General features: G+C 46.0%; 1 long non-coding RNA gene across 3 annotated transcripts in view; it reads right to left on the bottom strand.

Annotated features, from left to right (window-relative positions):
- LOC132532389 (uncharacterized) overlaps positions 1 to 22,611 on the bottom strand; it is a 37,646-nt gene that overhangs the window by 14,280 nt on the left and 755 nt on the right. For 2 of the 3 annotated variants that reach the window (XR_009544397.1, XR_009544396.1), the window contains exons 1-4: positions 8,406 to 8,526; positions 6,942 to 7,249; positions 2,750 to 2,965; positions 1,053 to 1,175 (exon numbers count right to left, since the gene is read on the bottom strand). This is a non-coding gene — a long non-coding RNA (uncharacterized LOC132532389). Of the gene's footprint in view, positions 1 to 1,052; positions 1,176 to 2,749; positions 2,966 to 6,941; positions 7,250 to 8,405; positions 8,527 to 22,611 lie in introns of those variants that run through there. The other variant, XR_009544398.1, reaches the window with a different exon arrangement.

Genomic DNA, 22,611 nt, shown 5'->3' on the forward strand with positions numbered 1-22,611 from the left:
ACCCACATTAATACTAGTAATAACATTGTTCTGGCTTAAAGGCAAAGACTGAGCTGGATGTCTTTTTTTTAATTGAAATATAGTTGACATACATTATGTCAGTTTCAGGTGTACTGCATAATTTGAGCTTTGCCTACATTAAGAAACCATCACCAGGGCTTCCCTGGTGGTACAGTGGTTAAGAATCCGCCTGCCAATGCAGGGGATGTGGGTTCAAGCCCTGGTCCAGGAAGATCCCATATGCCGCGGAGCAACTAAGCCCATGCACCACAACTACTGAGCCTGCGCTCTAGAACCCGCAAGCCACAACTGCTGAGCCCACGCACCGCAACTACTGAAGCCCATGCACCTACAGCCCCGTGCTCCGCAACAAGAGAAGCCACCACAATAAGAAGCCCGTGCACCGCAACGAAGAGCAGCCCCCACTCACTGCAACTAGAGAAATCCGCATGTAGCAATGAAGACCCAACACAGCCAAAAATAAATAAATAAATAAAATTTTTAAAAATCTTAAAAAAAAAACTATCACTAGCATAAGTCTAATAACCACCTGTCCCCATAAAAAGTTATCACATTACTGACCATATTTCTTGAGCTGTATATTACATCCCTGTGGCTTGTTTTATAACTGGAGGTTTCTACCTCTTAATCCCCTTCAGCTATTTTGCCCCCGCCTTCCACACTTCCCCCAGCTGGATTTTTTTTTCTTTTAAACCCTAAGCATCTACATGAAATCTTGAGTAAGTTGCTGGGCTCTGTGGAGTGTGCGGGATGGAGGCTTTGGGCCCTTTGGGGTGAGTGTCAGAGGAAAGGGCAGGCCCAGAATGCTGAGGCCCCGTGGACGGGCAGCCTTGTGACCACCACAGAATCTGCCAGCTGGGGACACCCAGCAGGCATTAAAGCAGAGAACCAGGCCTTGAACCAAGGTCTTCATTGGAGACTTCTTGGTCCTGCCCCCACAAAAGCACCGGTCACGTCTGTGGACAGGCAGGCGCCTATCCACAGTATCTGTCACCTGGCAGGAGTGGGACGACAGAGCAAGCACTACTCACTGAGGCCTGGGCAGCAAGCAGAGGCCTCTGGCCCCTTGCCTGGCGTCTCCTCGGGCTCCTCGGGCTGTGGCGAGAAAAGCTGTGCAGAACGTGGTGCATAATGGCGGGGCGGCTCCTTTTGTCCTGGTCAAAGGTGAAGGCCCTAAGTTCTGGCTGTCTAGCCCCACCATCTGCCCACCCCCAACCCCGGGCAAATTTCTGAGCCTTGGTTTCCTCACCAGGAAAACAGACTGTGAAGACTAAGGAGGCCTGAGCTAAGCTCTGTGCCTAATTCTCAGCACAGCCTGTGAGGTGGGTTCCATTACTCCCCCTCCTGCAGATGAGCAAACAGGCTGAGAGGTGGAAGCATCCCCGCCCTGCCCCCACCCTCACCCTACCCCAGCCCTACCCCACCCGGCTCCCACCCCCATCACATAGGAACGGGTAGAGCCAGGATTCAAACTCAGGTCTGTCCTCTGACTCCAGAACCTCTGTTCCCAAGCTCCAGTAACAGTGTCTCTATACACAAGAAAATGCCCACTACTGTGGCTGGCACAGAGCAGGCTCTCTACTCTCCCAGTCCCCCAGGACAGGGGCCAGCATAGGGCAGCAGAAAAAAGCCACAGAGGAAGTCAGGGTCAGTGCCAGAGGGAGTGCCCAGAGAGCTGAGTGAGTGAACACACTCTTCATCCTGAGACTGACCCTCTGGGCTCCAGAGCCACCCTAGGCCCCCACTGAATGAAGGTGTTCCTGGCACCACCAGCAGCCTGGTCGACTTGCTCTGGGCAGACCTGTCACACCAGGAAGCCTGTCCAGCCACTGCCCCATGGCCTGGGCCAAGGCAGGAGCACTGGCCTCACCTCCCCAGGGCAGTGATTACCCACAGGGAGGCCCCGTGGCACCAAGGGACCCCGGCACATATGGTTACAAAGAAACATGACCACTGACAGCCGGGAGTGGGTGGGGCCTGTGAGCCTGTGGCCAGTCTCAAGAGGTGCTTCTGAGATACTTTTACAGCTGTGGCAACTCTCCAAGCCTTGGCCTCCCCTCTGTGAAGTGGGGACGACCACACAGACTTGCAAGGTTGTAACAAGGCTGAATCACACACATCCGGTGCATCCTCTGGACGTGAGAGAACCCCGGCCCCTACCCTGGCCCCCTGTTTCTAGTCTCTGCCTTTCTCTCTCCAGAGCCTTGTGGGGGTCCCCAAAACAAACTCTCCACAGCAGCTTGCCTCCTCTGGATTTCCCTGCTCCAATCCCACACTTTCTACTAGGGATGCCCCAAGCACAAGCCCCCACTTGTGCTCTTGTTTTTCAAATATCAGGCCTTTATTTGGGCCAACCTGCAGTCACATCCTGTGCTTAACAACAATAAGCAAAATAACAATGGTACTAAGCGCCAGGCACCCTTCTAAACACTTTACACTTATAAATCTGTTTACCCTCCAATCTCCCAAAGAGGTACGTGCTGTTATTACAATTAAGCAACTTGCCCCAAACACATGGCTTTGAGTGGTACGGTAAGGATCTGAACCCAGGCCCAGAGCTGCATCTTCATTGCGACCCTGCACTGGGGCATGTCCTTGCCTCTCGGCTCCACACTCAGACCCTCCCCTTCTCAGCAAGTCCCACTGGCCCCCAGCCCCGAGCCTTTACCCTGGAACACCCTCCACCTGGAAGGCTCTTCCTTCACAGCCCTGTGCATCTGAGTCTTACCATTTCCATGGCCTTGTTTGCCTCTGCCCTCCTCCGACCTTCCATGGCGCTGCACCTGCCCCTTCCCCGGGCGGTCACCAGGGGCCCTGTCTCATGGTGGTCTCCAGAGATGGCCAGCGGGTGCAGATCCCAGCACCACCTCTTTCTAACCGGGTGTGCTCTGGCAGGTGCAGCTCTTATTCTCGCAGCTGCTGTGAGGATTACACGGGCTGGTACCTGTAAAGCAAATTAGGAAACACTCAGAAAGCTCCCTTTTAGTTTGCCCGCATTATTATCTCCTCCACCAGACTACACCCGCACAAAAATGCACAATAGCAGGGACAGGCAAACTTCTGTAAAGAGTTAGAGGGTGAACATCATCAGCTTTGTGAGCCGTGTGGCCACTGTCACAGCTGTTCCACTCTGCTGTACAGGAGTAGCCAGGCACAGACATAGCTCGGTTCCAACAAACCTTCATTGATGGACACTGAAATTTGAATGTCATATACTTTTTACGTGTTACAAAATATTCTTCGAGTTTTTTCCCAACCATTTAAAAATATAAAGCTCATCAGCTGTACAAAACCAGGTGCAGGCTGGCTCCTGTACAGCCCGAGTCTGCCAACCACCACTCAAGACCAGCTTCTTTTTCTGCTCCTCCGGGCGGGCCTCTCTCTCCTGGCTTCAGAGCTCAGATTTCCCCCAGATTCGGGTCCCAGCCTATGGGACATAAGCTCACGGTTTATGTGAGTAAAATGGATCCGACACCCAGAGCTTGTGATTTCTTGGTCTGCCGATCAATCCATTGATCCCTGCGGAGTGCAATGCCACGTCCCCCAAACAAGGTCGTTCTAAGGAACTACAGAGCCCACACAAAGGAGAGCCTAGTGCGCCCAGAACAAGAACTGCCTGCCCAGTTTTCTAGTCATTTTGTTTTCATTCATGTGTCTTGGGTTCAGGGGCAGAGGAGGCAGGACAGAGGGAAGAGGGTAGGTGGTGAGCTGGCAGATGTGGGAGTGGGAGAAGTGGGGAATGAGGTCAGTGACTGAGTCCTGTTCTTGTCTGCTCTCGTTCTTCCCGGCTTTCCCCGAAGGTTTGTGCTCAGAGGCACCAGGGGTGAAGTGAGAGCTGCCAGTTTTGGCAGTGAGCTCAGAATTTCAGTTCTCTTGAGGGCCTTGCAGGAGGAAATTCCACAGGCGTGGCCTCTCTTATGTTGAATGGTGAGGCCAGACTCGCCCTAAAGTTATCCTCAGAGCCCCACCAGTTCCCACCAGTTCCCGTAACCATGCCAGCTGCCCAGCACCTGGCAGCAGGCCTCCAGGACTCCAGTCTTTACACACCCCACCTCTGCCCTTCTCTTTGTGGCCACCGGCCTGACCCTTCTGGGATCCCCCGAGGTGCCTGTTGGACCCTGAGGCTCACTGGGGAGAGCGAGGTGGGCAGAATATCTGGACCTGCATCTCTCGCTAAACCGTGTGAAAGGAAACGCCAAACATTCATCTAAGAGATGAATCTGTCCTAAGAAAACAAGACTCTTTTGAAGACAAGGCAGTGCGGAGGTAGGCACCTCTGAATAAAGCTCTTTGTATCGCTGTGGATGCCACAACAGGAAAATCACTGACTTTTGCTTCAGGGAAAGCCTGTGGCCTGCACTCAGCCTGCTGCCCCACCCGGGGCTAGTCCACACTGGGCAGAGGCTGAGGCCTGTGGCTCTGAGGACGGACCTGCAAGACTGTCCTCACCTCTCCCTTCTTAAAGGGCATTCGTTCTCTTCTGATTCTCTCCTCTTCCGAATCAGAATCTGTGCCCTGAGCCTGCTGGATGTCCTGGTGTCCACACTGAGAAACACAAACTCCACATGTGGCAGGGCCTGTGTTTATTTTTTTTTACGCTTTTCTCTGGATGATGATAAACTATTTGCTTTTTCATGTCCTTTCCTCCACCTGTAAAGTCCTTAACTCCTGTTTCCCTGAAGAACTCTTATTCATCTTATTCAGCTCAAGTGGCCCCTTGTCTACAAAGTTTTCCCCGCTCCCTCCAGGAGGAGGCAACTTTCATCCTCACATCATTGCTTTGTACCACAAACTGTGCCGGGGCCTCACGTACATCAAGAACTCTGTGGAGTAGGTACTGTTTAATCTCACTGAGGCCTAGAGAGGCCAAGTAATTGCCCATGTCACACAGCTGTGCAGTGGCAGAATTAAGACCCGAATCCTGAACTGTCTGACTGTGGGTCCCAGGGCCCCATCACTGTGTGCCATCTCCTCTGTGCCAGCTCCCTGTTCTGCACATATTACTTTTACATCACGCTTTATGGATCTATCTCCCCATATGAGGCCAGGTTTTGCGGCAAATGGGGTTCGTGCAAAGATAATTCGTCTCTGTATTCCCAAAACCTAGAATAATGCTTGGCACTTAGCAGCTGCTGATTTGACAGATGTTCTGAGTGGGCGACTGTGCCAGGAAGGACTGAATTCCTGCTCTCAAGGAGCTTAAACACACAAAGCAGGACAGGACATGGGACATACACATAAACAAATGTCTGAACCACAAGAGAGAACGAGATATGAGAGGGGAGGGAAAGTAAATGCTATGATGGTTTGGAGAAGGTCTGAGAAGGTGGTGGCATTAGAGCAGGACCCTGGAGCATGCTTAGGACTCGGAGATGTAGGGATGGGTGTGGGGGAAACTGGGGGGGGGTGCTCAGAGAAGGGAAGAGGTGGGCAAGCTTGCTCTTGAAGTCCAAATACCAGCTGACAAAGTGACAAATGCCTTCATGTCATCAAGGGAGAAAAGGGCCATTTCAGACTGTGTAGGAGCTGCTAGAAAAAGTCAGCCAGCAATCAGACAATGAAGAAGAGCTGGTTGGGGCAGACCATGCTCCAATATCTGAACAAAGACATTTTCCTAAGAGGACTATGCAGCCAGCTTTTTTTTTTTAATTAATTAATTAATTTTATTTTTGGCTGCGCTGGGTCTTCGTAGCTGCGTGCGGGCTTTCTCTAGTTGTGGCGAGCAGGGGCTACTCTTCATTGCGGTGCATGGGCTCTAGGCACATGGGCTTCAGTAGCTGTGGCTTGCGGGCTCTAGAGCACAGGTTCAGTAGTTGTGGTGCATGGGCTTAGTTGCTCCGTGGCATGTGGGATCTTCCTGGACCAGGACTCGAACCCATGTCCCCCTGCATTGGTAGGTGGATTCTTAACCACCGCGCCACCAGGGAAGTTCCTGCAGCCAGCTTTAAATAACAAATCTTCTCTCATTAAAATAGTAACTCCCCCCCATTTATTCAGCACACAGTTTTTCTGATTCTCGTGACTGTGACTGGGCAGTCGTCCTCATTTCACAGATAAGAAAATCGAGGTTCATATATCTAGCCCAGAATAAAAAGCCTGAGATTTAGAGTCAGCAGATCTTGGCTCCAGGGCTCACTCTTACTTTCCTGTACTGATAGAAGAACTTTTTTGGAAAATAATTTGTTAGAATTTATCAAGAGTCTAAAAATGTTCATATCCTTTAAACCAGTAATTCTACTTGTAGGAAGCTATCTAACAAAGTGATACTAAAGAGCTTACGACACAAAGATGTACATAAAATGTGAAAGCAGGCTAAATAGCTGGTTAATATACAGCCACTTAAAAATGATTACAACAATGTTCAATATCATAGAGGGAAATGTTTATATTAAAAGTGGTTATGAGGGACTTCCCTGGTGGCGCAGTGGATAAGACTCCGCACTCCCAATGCAGGGGGCCTGGGTTTGATCCCTGTTCAGGGAACTAGATCCCACATGCTTGCTGCAACTAAGGAGCTGGTGAGCTGCATCTACGGAGCCTGCCTGCTGCAACTAAGGCCTGGCACAACCAAATAAATATTAAAAAAAAAAAAAAAAGTGGTTATGAGAAAACAGCAGGTTATGAGAAAATAAAATTGCCTAGGTGGTAACATCTGAAAAATGTTAAAAAGTTGCATGGAAAAAGAGTGGAAGAAAATGCACTTGCAACTGGTTTATTGGGGTATCTCATCCTGTATAAATGTGAATCCTTTTTTATATCTTTCAATAGCTGCCCTTAGTAACACCATGTCTAAGCCCTTTTTCTCACTGGGTAGCTTAATGACGGACACCATAGATTCTCAACTACTTTCAGAAATTAGAATAGTCTCCTTCTGGTTTTTCAGATTCATTTAAAATGTTTATACAAATAAAAATACTCACTTAAAAATGTCCAGGTCAAGCTCTCCTTCAAAGCTCTCGGCCTCCACTCCCAGGGAAGCTAGATGTGGCCATGGCCCTGGTGGCCTGAGTGGAGGGTGGCGGAAGGCGGTCTGTCCCTTGTCACATCCCCCCTGCTCCTGTCTGCGGCGGGGCTGTGGACAGGGACCGGGAGGCCATGGGGAAGTGGCCATCTCTCTGTTGGTTGGCTGCTGCTCTTCAAGACTGACTGGCTGTCGTCTCTCTCTGTGTGGCAGCATCCAAAAATTGGCTCTCTTGTGCAGAACCCTTCTGAATCTCAGCTTTCTTACCTGCAAAATGGAAAGAAAATGCACTCCCTTATGTGGGTGACGTGAAAACAGAGTAAGATAACATGACTGGGAACACTGTCAACTGTAAAGCACAATGTAAATGTCATTAGCTATTATTATTCCTCTGAGGAGCCTATTCTTTGAAACATCTACTGTTATTTGAAGTGGATACCTTTACTCGCAGAACGTAAAAACAGAACTGATGAATTTTCTCTCAGACCTACTGTTCTCCAGCCCCCTCACCTCAGTAAAGGGTAGCATGTACTCCTGGGGATGCAGGCCAGGCCTCTGCAGGCAGCCCGGGCTCTCTCCTCCTCTCACACCCAACATTCACTCCACCTGCAGGCCCTGCTGGCTGTCCATTCAACCGTATCTGCAAGTCAAGCGCTCCTTCACTTCTGCTACTACCCCATCCAGGCCACCTCACCTCTCTCTGTCCTCCAGTTGGTCCCCCTTCCCCACCTTTGCCTCCCCGTGATCAGTCTCAGCAGCCAGAGTGAGTCTTTTTAGACATCAGTTGGTTCATGTTACTCTGGGCTCCATCTGACGGCTTTCTCTCTGACGGTTTTCCATCTCACTCAGAGCGGATCCAAATTCCTCACCGAAGTGTACAAGGCCCCTCATGACCTGGCCCCTGGTTCTCTCTCTGACCCTCCCTCCCTCGCCAGGCTCCAGACACAATGGTCTCCTCACTGTTCCTCTCACAAGCAAGCACGTGCCTGCCTCGGGGCCTCTGCACTTGCTGTCCCCTGCCTCACAGGGCTTGCTGCCTCACTTCAGCAGGGCTGTTCTCCCTGACCACCAAATTTAAAACGACGTACTCCTACCTTATCCCTTTCCCCTGATTCTTTTTCCTTCTTAGTACCTAGCACCCCTGACATACTGTATACTTATATAAGTGTATGGTCTGCCTTCCCCCATTAGAATGCAGTACACTGTCCACCGCTCCATCCCCACCACCCTGCACAGAAATTAATTCCTTCCAAACAGTTCATTATAAGGACTGCTTCATAGTTATACCTGCCCAAGTCCAATGGCAATTTTCATGCCCTGGGGTTCTTCTGGATTGGGTTCCCTTCCTTGTGTATTGGGGAAACGCTATACCCTAAAAGGGAACAGAAGCCTATTTTCCATGTTCAGCTCAGCGTGCAATTACCCTGGCACTTGTGGCTTGGGGGTGGAGAGAAGAAGAAGGGCTCTGCCCTTAGCATCTGACCATCTTCAACCCTCTTCCAGACACCTGCAGCTGGCTGGAGTCAGGCGAGATGCATTCTGCCACAGCCCACTTTCTGGGAAGTTGTGCCGTGGAAAAGACAAATACATGTAAATAACCAAGAAATGTGATGGAAGGGGTTGACAGATGTGGGGAATTTATTATATTTACAGACAGTGGAGGGAGGAGCCCCCACAGAAACATACACCCAGAGTTCCACAGAGTCATTACTTGTCTTTAGAGCTAGGAGGTGGGGTCATGTATCCCACGTGGGACCATGAACTCTGGGGATGCTCCCACCTACGTTCACCACCCTCCTGGCCTCAATTTTCATGGAGGCTGAGATAAAACTCTGTAGCCCCTCTGCTTGCCTGGTGACCATGTCTGACCCCAGGCTGCTTTGTCTTAAGGGGAGAAGGAGCCCATCTCTATTGTCAGTATAGGCCCCAATCCCCACACAACGACCAGCTCATTCACGGGCCCATGTGGTCTTCCAGTGCTGAGGCCTCAACCCTGCCCTCCTGACTTTGTGGGCAGTGGCCCACCTTCCCTGTCCCTTACCCAGAAAGCTGCCCTTCCCAGAACGGTTCTCAAGCTGCTCTTCTCCTACTGAGACCTGCCTGGACTAGCCCGGGCACTTCACAACAATGTTCTACTTTCCCTTGGCAGAACTTGGCTCTGGCTCCAGTCTTACGCCACCAGAGGCACCTGTATGCAGCTGCCCAGGAGTGGCCAGCAGGGGGAGCCAGGAAAATCCAATCCAGACTCTGCAGCTGGACAGAAGCAGTGGAGAGGCTCAGGTAAGTTCCTCCTCATCTAAGATACACAGAACCAAGTGCACTGTTAAAACAGCTGAGTGTGAGGTTCAGGTGAGTGGAAAGCCAAACAGAATACATCCAGTCAGTCATCAACAACTCGTTATTAAGCACCTTCTACCTGCCAGCCTAGACCCTCATATAGAGAAATTCTTAGCCTCCAACGTAAGGGTTGATGACCTGGGAGAGCTGATGAGAGGAGGTCCAGGCACTGGGAACACAGGGAAGAGGCATGACAGGTTCCCAGGACACCGGGAGTGGGAGGCACAAAAGAACAGAGTTTGAGGCCAAAAAATTCCTGTGATTCTGCCAGTACAACAACACTGCCAGAGAGAGAACGACCGGCCCAATGAAGCTGCTAAAACCAATCTAAATGAGAGCTCACATCCTAACATCTGAGGGAAACCACTTCAAGAGTAAGTAGAAACTGAAAACTTGATCAATATACTAATTTTGGTTCAAAATAATCCAGTGGGGAGAGGGAGCGAAAGGGGGTAGAGATGAAACACGATTGGCCATATATTGATAATTCCACAAGCTGGGTGACAGGTACCTGGTAATTCATTACATTATCCTCTCGACTTTTGCATCTGTTTGAAAATTCCCATAGGAAAAGTTTATATATACCAACAAGTTGGTCAATAACCACTAGAGCCAAGTTTCACAGAAGATACCCTGTTTGTTATGGGAGAAAACTGGGCATCTCTGCTCATCCAAAATCCCTAAAGAGCTCAGGACACCCTGAAGCTGTGAACTTTCTCTCCTGCCCCTCCTCTCACAGGTCTGCTGCCAGAGCCAATGATCTTGATCTGTTAAGGAGCAGCACAATGCGTGCAAGTCATTTCACTGGGTCTCCTTACCTGGTTATTCACAAGAGCAGGGAAGAAGAAACTCAAGACCTCCCCTGGGGAAACTACTGAAATGTAAATTCTATCTTCTGTTGCCCAATAGGAAAGGAGTGTTTGGTTAGGATGACAAGACGAGAATCCATGGGAGTGAGGGATGAATTCTGTTCCTAGTAGCACTGTGTGGTCACTGGGCAACCTGAACAAGTCCCATTCTCTCTGGGAGCTCCTCCTTTCTAAAGACAGGGACATATTGCATATGGAAACAGCACTTGTAGGTGCTTGTTTTGGCAGCACGAGAGAAGTTCAAAAGATAGTTTTTTCCCATGTGTCTCCTCAGCAGTATGACAACTCAGGGATAGTAATTTACAAAAAAGTATACAGCAGATCCTAAGGCTGGTGCCACTCCTGACCTCTGGAGAGCTCTGGTTCAAGAAAGAGGTCAGAAATTCAATTCACAACTGGCAGGAAGTACTGGGTCTGGGCTGAGGCAGGTGGGAGTGGTCCTCCAAGTTTCTGGGAGCATGAATTAAAAAACTCAGCCAGCATTCCTTGACATCCAGTGGGTGAGGCTTGATAGCTAATGAGTCTGGGTCCAGAAAAAACAGTGCAAACAAGGCTATCTAAAAGAGTAAAAACCAACTCAGAAAACAGCGTGACATAAGAGTTTGACAAAAGCAAGCACAGCACAGTAAGGCAATAAAACAAACACTTCATAATTATTTTAAATGACAAGGGTACTAATTATATAAATGATCCACACAAAAGTACATGCTCCAAAAAAAAAAAAAGGAAAATACAAAATACTAATCACAATACACAAATGTACTACATATCAGAAGCACATCTAGGGTAATAAAAGTAGAGCATTCACAAAGTTATATTAATAAAAATAATATGGTGCTGGCATAATGATAAACATATATATCACTGGAACAGAATTAAGAGTCCAGAGATAAATTCATACATCTATGGTCATTTGATTTTTGACAGGGGTACCAAGACCATTCAGTGGGGAAAGGATACTCTTCCAACAAATGGTGCTGGGACAGCTAGATATACACATGCAAAATATAACACCAAAAAAAAAAAATCCCCACAAAATATAACACCAAAAGCACAAGCAACCAAAGAAAAAACAGATTAACTAGACTTCATCAAAATCAAAAACTTTCGTGCATCAAAGGACTATCAGGAATGTGAAAACACAACTCACAGATGGGAAGAAAATATCTCATATACCTGATAAAAGTCTATTATCCAGAATATATAAAGAACTATTACAATACAAACAAACCAATTAAAAAATGGGCAAAGGACTGCAATAAACGTTTCTACAAAGAAGGTAAACAAATAGCCAAAAAGCACATGAAAAGATGTTCAACATCTTTTCATTAGTCATTAGGAAAATGCAAATCAAAACCACAATGAGATATCACTTTCCCCCACTAGAATGGCAATAATTTTAAAAAGGGGAGGGGGGATAACAAGTGTTAGCAAGGATGTGGAGAAGTTGGAACTCGTGTTGCTGGTGGGATGCAGAGGTGCAGCCACTGTGGAAACAGTCTGATAGGTTCCTCAAATGGTTAAACTCAGAGTTAACCACAATTCCACTCCCAGGTATACACTCCCAAAGAACTTAAAACAGGTATCAAACAAAAACCTGCACATGAATGTTCATAGCAGCATTATCCATAACAGCCAAAAGGTGGAAACGACCCAAATGTCCACCAACTGACGAATGGATAAACAGAATGTGGTATAACCATGCAAAATGAGGTTATTCAGCCGTAAAAAGCAATGAAATACTGGTACACTCTACAACATAGATGAATCTCGAAAACATTATGCCTAGTAAAAGAAGCCGGAAACAAAAGGTCAAACTTAGTGTGATTGATATGAAATGCCCAGAATAGGCAAATCCACAGAGACAGAAAGTAGAGCAGGGGTTGCCGGAGGATGAGGACCAGGGAGGATGGGGGGTGGGGTGGGTGACTGCTAGCAGGTAGTAGGCTTCTTTTTGGAGTGATGAAGATGTTCTGGAATTAGAGAGAGGTGTACAACCTTGTGAACACACTAAAAACTGCCGAATTGTACACTGTAAAATGGTGAATTTTATGGTACCTGAATTATAGTTCAATTAAAAAAGTAGAGCATTTTTTTAATTGTTAAATTTACTTAATTTCATTATTAAGTTTTGTTTTTAAATGTGTCTGTCTTGGGGCTTCCCAGGTGGCGCAGTGGTTGAGAGTCCGCCTGCCGATGCAGGGGACAGAGTTTGTGCCCCGGTCCCGGAAGATCCCACATGCTGCGGAGCGGCTGCGCCCGTGAGCCATGGCCGCTGAGCCTGCGCGTCCGGAGCCTGTGCTCTGCAATGGGAGAGGCCACAACAGTGAGATGCCCACATACCGCAAAAAAAAAAAAAAAAAATGTGTCTGTCTTGATGGCGCAGGACATACTGACATCTGAAGGCTTGTGTACCCCGCTCTGCAATGTATTCGCCACCATCAGTTCCTACCTCATCCTCAATCTCCAGCTGCAAACCGATCCTCTAGCCGTTACCTGAACACAGACTGCCAAGCTCTTCCAGGCTCCAGCACCTGTACTCATGCTATTCCTTCTGCCTGGAAACTTGTTCCCTCCGTCCACCTCATTCAATCCCATCTTGTCTTTCTTTTTTTTTTAAAAGAAAAAAAAAATTTTTTTTTGGCCGCACTGAGCAGCTTGCGGGATCCTAGTTCCCTGACCAGGGATAGAACCCGAGCCCCTGGCAGTGACAGCGCCAAGTCCTAACCACTGGACTGCCAGGGAACTCTCCCATCTTGTCTTTCAATACCAAACACAAACATTACTGGCACCTTGAAGCTCCTCTGACTTCGCCCTGCCCCAGCTCGGAAGATGTTCCTTTCTCTGTACATTCCTCTACAGTGGCATTTCTTATATTATATTGTAATGGTTTGGTCCCATGTTAGTCCTCTTCTCCACCCCAGACTAGGACCCCAAGGAGGCACAAATTTCCTCTTCCATCTTGAGCACCAGTGTAGTGTACCATCCCTATCTTACAGATGAGTAGACAGGTTCAGAAAGGTTGAGTAATTTCCCCAAGATCATTAGACTTGTTAAAGGATGGAGTTGAGGAGCTGAGATCAGAACTGGGCCGTCTCAGATCCAGGGTTCTCCCTATCAGCACAGTGAGGTGGTTATTAGCAAAGGCTATGGGATCAGACTGCCTGGGTACATAGCCTGGCTCTTCCACTTATCTTTGTGGCTTTAGGCAAGTTACCCAACCTCTTTATGATTGTTTCTTCATTTATAAAACGAGGATAATAGTCCTACACACAGGATTTTTATGAAGAAAAGATGAAATAGTATATATAAAAGCACTTAGAACACTATTTGGCACATACTAAAGTGCTCAATAATGTGAGTTATGATGTTTATTACTGTCCCACATCGACCTACTGTTTGGTAAACACTGGATGGCTGTGCATCATTCTATGTAGAGATTTCTGGGTTATCCGTCCCACTGCCAAGTCAGGAATCCAGAGAGGGGATGTTAAAGCTCCAACAAGTAAATATACTACAGTGATAATACTTTGATCTTTTTAAGGCTCTTTGGGTTGACCATGGCCAAAAAATGGAGAGGAAACCAAATATTTTCTACCCCATTCCTAGATAATTTGGAATTTCTTAAGCCACCCAGCATAACCAGAGAAAAATCAGAGGCTCGGCTGGGCTTCAGCTTCTAATCCAAGATGGTGGCAGTAACAACAATAATATTAATGATAATAGCTCTTAATACATATGAAGCATTCTTCTAAACGCTTTACATATATTAACAACGTCATGTTTATTGGAGCAGATTTTCCTACTATAGCCAAGAGAGAAGAAAGTCAGAGTAAAAAGCAGAGTAAAATGGCTGATGGCAGAACCACTCTGGGAATGGGAAGATTTCTCATAAATCTGATGACCTGTGAAGGTGACAAAAGGCCTCTCAGTGTTGAAAGGGACAAGCTCCTAGAAAGTGGAAATGCCCCTCCACTGCCTGGGCAGCAACAGCCTGGCTGCAACTGGGTGGAATTTCTACTTCTAATATCAGGACAATAAGGAAGCTGCTGCCAATACTGCATAAAACTCAAGAACATTAAGCGGTGATGGCTGAGTTCCAGCTGAGCCATTAAGGTAAATGTAGAAGAAAGTGCCAGGTAGAAATATCACTGGAAACTCACAGAACACATTGAGTGTTTGAAGCTGGTACTTAACCTCCTATCGTTGAAGTCAGGGTCTTGCCATGATGGGGCCAAACCGAGTCCACTTACGACTCCCCCCTAACACGCACGTTTCTGTTATCCGGGCTTCACAGTAGTAAGATGTTCATTCCCCTCATCCTTGTGTTTCCTTCCAGCCACAGTCACTCTATGATCGTGTTTGGGATTTTTTCTTCTTCTTGGTTCATTTTACTGTAAGAGTCTGAAGATTATATATCACAACTTTTTTTTTTTTAATATTTCTGGACATAAAAATTCTTTAAAGGATATTTCTTAAGAGGAGATGGGATAGAGTTACCTGTGGGAAAAGGTGGGTGAAGAGAACAGTGCGTATGATGGTGTAGAATGGGAGAGGGAAAGGAGGGAACTGAGGGTAAAAGGAAGAGCGGCCCCTGACACAGAAGCTGCTCAACAACTGTTTGCTGACTGAGAGAATGAACAGCAACAGTGGAGTGAAATACCAGGATTCAAATTGTTCCACCTCTTGAATTTTTTTTTTTTTTTTTTTGCGGTACGCGGGCCTCTCACCGCTGTGGCCTCTGGTTGCGGAGCACAGGCTCTGGACACACAGGCTCAGCGGCCATGGCTCACGGGCCCAGCCACTCTGTGGCATGTGGGATCTTCCCGGACCGGGGCACGAACCCATGTCCCCTGCATCGGCAGGCGGACTCTCAACCACTGCGCCACCAGGGAAGCCCTGAAGTTTTTTTTAAATGTAGTATCTTCATTTTGTTTTTTTAAAAAAATATTTATTTATTTATTTGGCTGCACTGGGGCTTATTAGATCACTCCCTAACACCATACACAAAAATAAGCTCAAAATGGATTAAAGATCTAAATGTAAGGCCAGAAACTATCAAACTCTTAGAGGAAAACATAAGCAGAACACTCTATGACATAAATCACAGCAAGATCCTTTTTGACCCACCTTCTAGAGAAATGGAGATAAAAACAAAAATAAACAAATGGGACCTAATGAAACTTCAAAGCTTCCGCACAGCAAAGGAAACCATAAACAAGACCAAAAGACAACCGTCAGAATGGGAGAAAATATTTGCAAATGAAGCAACTGACAAAGGATTAATCTCCAAAATTTACAACCAGCTCATGCAGCTCGATAACACAAGAACAAACAACCCAATCCAAAAATGGGCAGAAGATCTAAACAGACATTTCTCCATAGAAGATACACAGATTGCCAACAAACACATGAAAGAATGCTCAACATCATTAATCATTAGAGAAATGCAAATCAAAACTACAATGAGATATCATCTCACACCAGTCAGAATGGCCATCATCAAAAAATCTAGAAACAATAAATGCTGGAGAGGGTGTGGAGAAAAGGGAACACTCTTGCACTGCTGGTGGGAATGTAAATTGGTACAGCCACTATGGAGAACAGTTTGGAGGTTCCTTAAAAAACTACAAATAGAACTACCATATGACCCAGCAATCCCACTACTGGGCATATACCCTGAGAAAACCATAATTCAGAAAGAGTCATGTACCAAAATGTTCATTGCAGCTCTATTTACAATAGCCAGGAGATGGAAACAACCTAAGTGTCCATCATCGGATGAATGGATAAAGAAGATGTGGCACATATATACAATGGAATATTACTCAGCCATAAAAAGAAACGAAATTGAGCTATTTGTAATGAGGTGGATGGACCTAGAGTCTGTCATACAGAGTGAAGTAAGTCAGAAAGAGAAAGACAAATACCGTATGCTAACACATATATATGGAATTTAAGAAAAAAAAAATGTCATGAAGAACCTAGGGATAAAACAGGAATAAAGACACAGACCTACTAGAGAATGGACTTGAGGATATGGGGAGGGGGAAGGGTAAGCTGTGACAAAGAGAGAGAGTGGCATGGACATATATACACTACCAAACGTAAAATAGATAGCTGGTGGGAAGCAGCCGCATAGCACAGGGAGATCAGCTTGGTGCTTTGTGACCACCTAGAGGGGTGGGATAGGGAGGGTGGGAGGGAGGGAGGCGCAAGAGGGAAGAGATATGGGAACATATGTATATGTATAACTGATTCACTTTGTTATAAAGCAGAAACTAGCACACCATTGTAAGGCAATTATACTCCAATAAAGATGTAAAAAAAAAAAATTTATTTATTTGGCTGCACCGGGGCTTAACTGCGGCATGCGTGATCTTTAGTTGCAGCATGCGGGATCCAGCTCCCTGACCAGAAAGCAAACCTGGGCCCTCTGCATCGGGAGCATGGAGTCTTAGCCACTGGACCACCAGGGAAGTGCCCCACCTTTTGAATTTTGATATTTTCCCAGCTACCTTGTTATTTCCACATCCAGGATAGACTTAACAGATAAACACCTGATTTACATATTGTAATGCTAACTACAATCACATATAAATTAAAAGTAATTCATGGCAAACACCACGATCAGGGCTTGGCACACCTGAAATACACAGATGAATGTTATTACATTTTGAAGACACAGCAAAGATTACGGCAAAAGCGCTGCCTCCCTAAAGTCAGCCCACAGAGCCCATCACTCCATATGACTGCCTAGACTATGCCTAGCAACTGGCCAAGGTCAATGGCTCCAGCTCCAAACCCAGGCCTTTCCTTTCCTGCTCCCTCTCCCTGACAACTTACAGCTTCTGGGCTCCACCTCTGACCTCCCCTGTTTACGGCGAATGCTCTTGATAAGCTCTGAAGTCTGGATTTAAGGCCTTTCCTTACCTGGCCTCATGGAGTTCACAAACCCTCACCATGCTCATGAATTCTAAGGCTGCACCCAAAGCTCCTTTGTGCCTTCTTGCCAGCCTGCCTTTGTTCTAGTAGCTTCCTAGCTCATCCCCCCTCACCTGGGTCCTACTCAGGTTTTCCTGTCTAGTTGGCCAACACGGGTCCCATATCAAACTGCTTGCTGGGCACTTCCACACGCACCCCTTGCCCCCATGTCAAATTCAAAACCACAGAGGCCAGGCCCATGACACAGGACCACCAGGGAAGTCCCCAATGTATTCTTTTTAGCTCTTCTCTTACTTGACCCTTCTGGCAGCGTTTAGCGATGTGGGCCCCTCCCTCCTTCCTGAAACAGCTTCACGAACCCACACTCTCCTGGTTGCCAGTTACGCACCTTTGGCCACATTTTCTCAGCCTTCCCCCAGCCTGCTTTTCTTCCGGCTCCTGATCTCAGCGAGTGGCACCACCACCTGACGAGCTCCCACACCAAAGCCAGCCTCCTTAGGTCTTCCTGCTTGTTCCTGACACCCCCTCGGTCACAGAGTCCTGCTCATTCTTCTTCATCAATGCGTTGCCTCTCCTCAGCCTCACTGCCTACATTTACGGAGCACAGACTATGAGCTGGACAGGTGTGTTCTAAGTGTTTTAATCCTCACAACAAGCCTCTAAGGTAAATTTTATTATCATCTCCAATTTCAGATTAGGAAACAGAGACACAGGGTGGTTAAGTAACTTGCATGAGGTCACACAGCTACTAAGTGGCAGAGCAGGATTCAAACCCAGGTGACCTGACCTAATTCTGGATCCAGGCCCACTGTTTTCTCACCTAGATCACTGCAGCTGTCTCCTTGCGGTCTTCTGGCTCTGACTTGGCTTCCTCTAATCCTCCACACTGTGGCCTGACTCAACTCACTAAGACAACAGTCTGACTCTTTACTAGATCTGCATGGCCTTCAGAATAAGTCCACATTCAGGGACCTCCGTAACCTGGTCAGCAAGTGTTTCCCTCTTTGGCTTCATGCGTTTGTTTCTTGGCCTCACTTTAATCACCACCCTGAAAGCTCCACTAGCCACGGTGACAGCCTCCACTGCCAAGCTTCTGCACATCGTCTGATCTGCCAAGAACACCAACTCCGGACTTCCCTGGCGGTGCAGTGGTTAAGAATCCACCTGCCAAGGCAGGGAACACGGGTTTGATCCCTGGTCCGGGAAGATCCCACATGATGCGGAGCAACTAAGCCCGTGCGCCACAACTACTGAGCCAGTGCTCTAAAGCCCACGTGCTGCAACTACTGAAGCCCATGTACCTAGAGCCCGTGCTCTGCAACAATAAAAGCCACTGCAATGAGAAGCCCACGCACCGCAACAGAGTGGCCCCTGCTCGCCACAACTAGAAAAAGCCTGAGTGCAGCAACGAAGACCCAACGCAGCCAAAAAAAAAAAAAAGGACACTTAACTCTTTGCCCTTCAGATTTTACTTTTTCTGATAATCCTTTTCTGACCTCCTGAAACTAGGCCATATGCCCCTCCTGCGAGCCCCTGTAGCCCCCAATGGTAATCCCTACTGTAGCATTGATTTCTCTGCGTTGTTTTTCCTGTCCACTGGTACCTGCTCTATCACAAGACTGTGAACTTCTCAAGAACAAGGACCTGGTTAGGGTCACTGTTGTATCCTCAGTACTCGGCTTAGTGCCTGCCTGTGTACAGCATTTAATAAATAATCAGTGAATCAATAAACCTTTATTGTTTGTGTCATACTCTTTAATACCTACTTATAAATGCCCTATATTGCTTTTATTTTCATATGTGTTAGCCTGATCTTTATAACCAGATTGCAAGTTTCTGGAAGATAGCAAATGTGCTCAGTACTTCTAAGTCAGAGGTTACTGACACAAAAACTGACACATTATTAAAAACTAACAATTATTCAGGGCTCAATGAATGTCAACAATCCAAAGATGTAGGTACTATTTTTCTCTCTCTCTCACCCTCCATATGAGGAAACTGAGTCAGGGAGTTTAGCAGCTTCCCTAAGATGACACAGCTAGTAAGCGACAGAGCTGGGATTTGAATCCTGACATTTGTGCCTGTATTCTCAACCCCTATAATCAGAGGCTGAGGAAACTTGGAATTACCGATGTTAAGTAATTTACCCAAGGTCATACTGTAGTGCTGGGACTGGGACCCAGGTCTTCCCAAAGCCTGCACTCTTAATTACACTGCTTCTTTTGCTTAAATAATCGTGCTAAAGCTCATACTGGGTGTTGATAAATTTTGAAAGCTGCAGATCCAGTTTACTGAGATTGGAGAATATTAAATTCCCTTCCAAAAGAAGCATAATTGTAGCTTACCGAGTTAATTTACCTTAAACATCGCCAGCCTAGTCTTACCAGCCAATTAAGTTTATGGTCTCTACTTCTCTCCCTTCAACGCTGAAGGCTGTTTTCCTCAATATGAAAGCCTTGTTTTCTAAGACTGGCCTCTAACTCAAAATCAGCTCTCATTCAGGAATTTACTCTTCCCTTTATTTCCCAAAACCAGTGATGTGATTGATGTTCCCAAGTTCCCTGCTCTCGTGGCCCCTCATCTCCCCAACATGGAATGTCTTGTTTCTGAAAGTAGCCTGTGATCCACAAGCCTTCTTGGCTGTTTTATTGTTTACCCTTAAAAAATTACTATTCTCTGTCAGCTTAGACTCTTTTCCTCACATACTCTGCTTTTTCCCTTTATTGCAAACATTTATTAACACTTAACTATGTACTAATATGGACATAATCTAACTCACTGAAGGCCATACTTTAGAAACGGCCTTGAAGTTTAGATCTTTTGACTGGACTATGATTTCCTTAACAAACTTCATAAAACCATCTCCTGCTCAGTTTGCAATTGTACACCCAAATATCTCTCAGCAAAATCTCAGTGGCCACTTCCACAGCACATAATATGGAGAGAATATCGGGAGTCAACTCATTAGACCTTACCACGAAGAATTTTTTACCAACACCTTGGCCCTTTTGCTGACAAAAGGATTCTTAAGCCTTTTGACAGCGTTATGGCTTCCTTAGAGCTCTTCTACGTTCAAAATGAACTGTCCAGCTTTCTTGGGAAATGCTCTGGAGGCTCTTTCCTGAATTAACTGTACAGCTTTGTCTCTCTGGATTAAGCACTGATTTAATATGAAACCAACAGTTAAACATCTCTGAAATAGTAAAATATGATTATATTTCACAACGTTGTCTTCAGGATATAAACAATCCAAAGTGACTATTTGGGTAGTGCTGTATCACATTATTATTGTAGTAATATTTTCAGAAGAAATCTGAAGTTTAGAATAACTATAGGCCATAAAATATGGACATATTGCACTAACACATGAAGCAAAGTTCAAATTTGTATTCTAAGGAAAAGACCAAAACATCACCAATCATGATGACAGGCACATCTCTGAACTTGATCTGATTTCCTTGAGGAAGGAAGGTACTGAACCGGTTATAACAGAATATGCCTTTGAAGGATTGAGCAACAAGTCCGTCATTCTCGAAAAAAATCAAATCATCCTGATAAATGTCTTAGTTATAAGGGAGAAAAAGCAGAGATGACTAGGCTGATAAAAATCTCCTCTGGCCTGTCTTATATCTCTTCCAGGCAGTGCTGTTCCTCAAAAGACACACGGCACAAAATATGGTTTTGCTGTTATATCAAAGTGTGTAAGTTAGGGAAGATAGCAGTTTTTTAAACAGAAAAATTAGATGATAACAGCAACAGGTAAAGAAGCTTTGGGCTTCTGAGGAGGAAGTCCTGGCACCCCTACATAGGCACAGTAGATAAACTGAAAACGGTACAAGTGCTGGTCTGAGTACAGCCTGTCTCTATTGTAATCAGAAGGAAGAGTATTACAATCCAGCAGAAGTAGCCGTTCAAAGTCTAAAGAGGAGCATTTCATCAGACAATAATTGAGCACTCACTGCATACAAAGGCAACAGATTAGGTGCTGGGGATCCAAAAGAACCCCCTGCTTCTCTGAAATTAGAACTGTATTCTCATTTTCTCAAGCCAATATATTTTATGTAATGAAACAAAATATGCATCATAGATCTCTTGCAGTGGTGTAAGAGTATTCAGGACCTGCAAGGAAAACTGTGCAAAGAACCTTCCCCTTCAGTCTTTTCCTTGTAGAAATATCCTACTGGTTCCCTGAAAATAGTGTAAGCTTTCTTTAGCAAGTGAAATACCACCCTGTTACTCTCTCCCTCTTACCCTGTTTCACTTTTTTTCATAACACTTAAGACCGCTTGACATTTTATAGATTTGTCATCTGTCTTTCTCAACTAGAATGTAAGCTTCATGAAGGCAGAGATTTCAAAATATTTTGTTCGCAGATATATTCTCAGTATCTCAGTATCCAGAACTATATCTAGGGCTTCCCTGGTGGTGCAGTGGTTAAGAATCCGCTTGCCAGTGCAGGGGACATGGGTTCGAGTCCTGGTCCGGGAAGATCCCACATGCTGCGGAGCAACTAAGCCCATGCGCCACAACTACTGAGCCTGCGCTCTAGAGCCTGCGAGCCACAACTACTAAGACTGAATGCTACAACTACTGAAGCCCGTGCGCCTAGAGCCCGTGCTCCGCAACGAGAAGCCACCACAATGAGAAGGCCGCGTACCACAACAGAGTAGCCCCCACTCGCCACAACTAGAGAAAGCCCACACGCAGCAACGAAGACCCAATGCAGCCAAAAATAAATAAATAAAATAAATTAAAAGAAAAAAAAAGAACTATATCTAGCATGTAGTTGTAGGAGGTTCTTAAAATTTTTGTAAAATTAATAAAAGCATTAAAAAGACACCTGAATATTATGTTAGAATTATTAAGTTATAAAATTTTGGCGTATCTGTGTATATATGTGTGGGTGTGAGAGTAAATTTACAGACTCCATATGGTGTGATTCCCAGTGGACACCAAGTCAGGAGTCAGAGGATCACAAGCTTGTGTGGGGAGTTAGGAGAGTGATTGCAAAAACAAAGCAACATGTCTTATTTAATGGATGGAAGGAATCAAACATTGTCAGCAAACGTCTCCAAAGAGTAAACTAAATGTATCTTTCTGTCCTTTCCATGTCTGAAATCTGAGTGTAGTGAATCCAAATTCACTTCAGATTAGTTGGTTTGACATTAGCTTTCTTCCTTGAGAAAACTTTTGACATTTATGTAGTAAAGTTTTCTTCTTTTCCCTCCTCCCTAAATTACTGCCTGCAAGATGCAAGCCCTCAGATCCAAACAGTATCCCATTTCTATTTTGAGATTTGCCTGAGTCACAAGGTAATCTTGGCAAATCACTCTGCTCTATCTCTTAGTTTACTGAGGCTGCCTGGGAACTGGAGCTGTCAGCCAAACAGGAAGAGAGCTGTGTTGCCTAACTCCAGAAGGTCTCAGTCCTATGGATGTGGTGAGGTTTAATGATGGATATAAACGGCTGCAGATGGAA

This window comes from Lagenorhynchus albirostris, chromosome 14 (genome assembly GCF_949774975.1).
Source record: "Lagenorhynchus albirostris chromosome 14, mLagAlb1.1, whole genome shotgun sequence".
NCBI classification, from domain to species: domain Eukaryota; kingdom Metazoa; phylum Chordata; class Mammalia; order Artiodactyla; family Delphinidae; genus Lagenorhynchus; species Lagenorhynchus albirostris.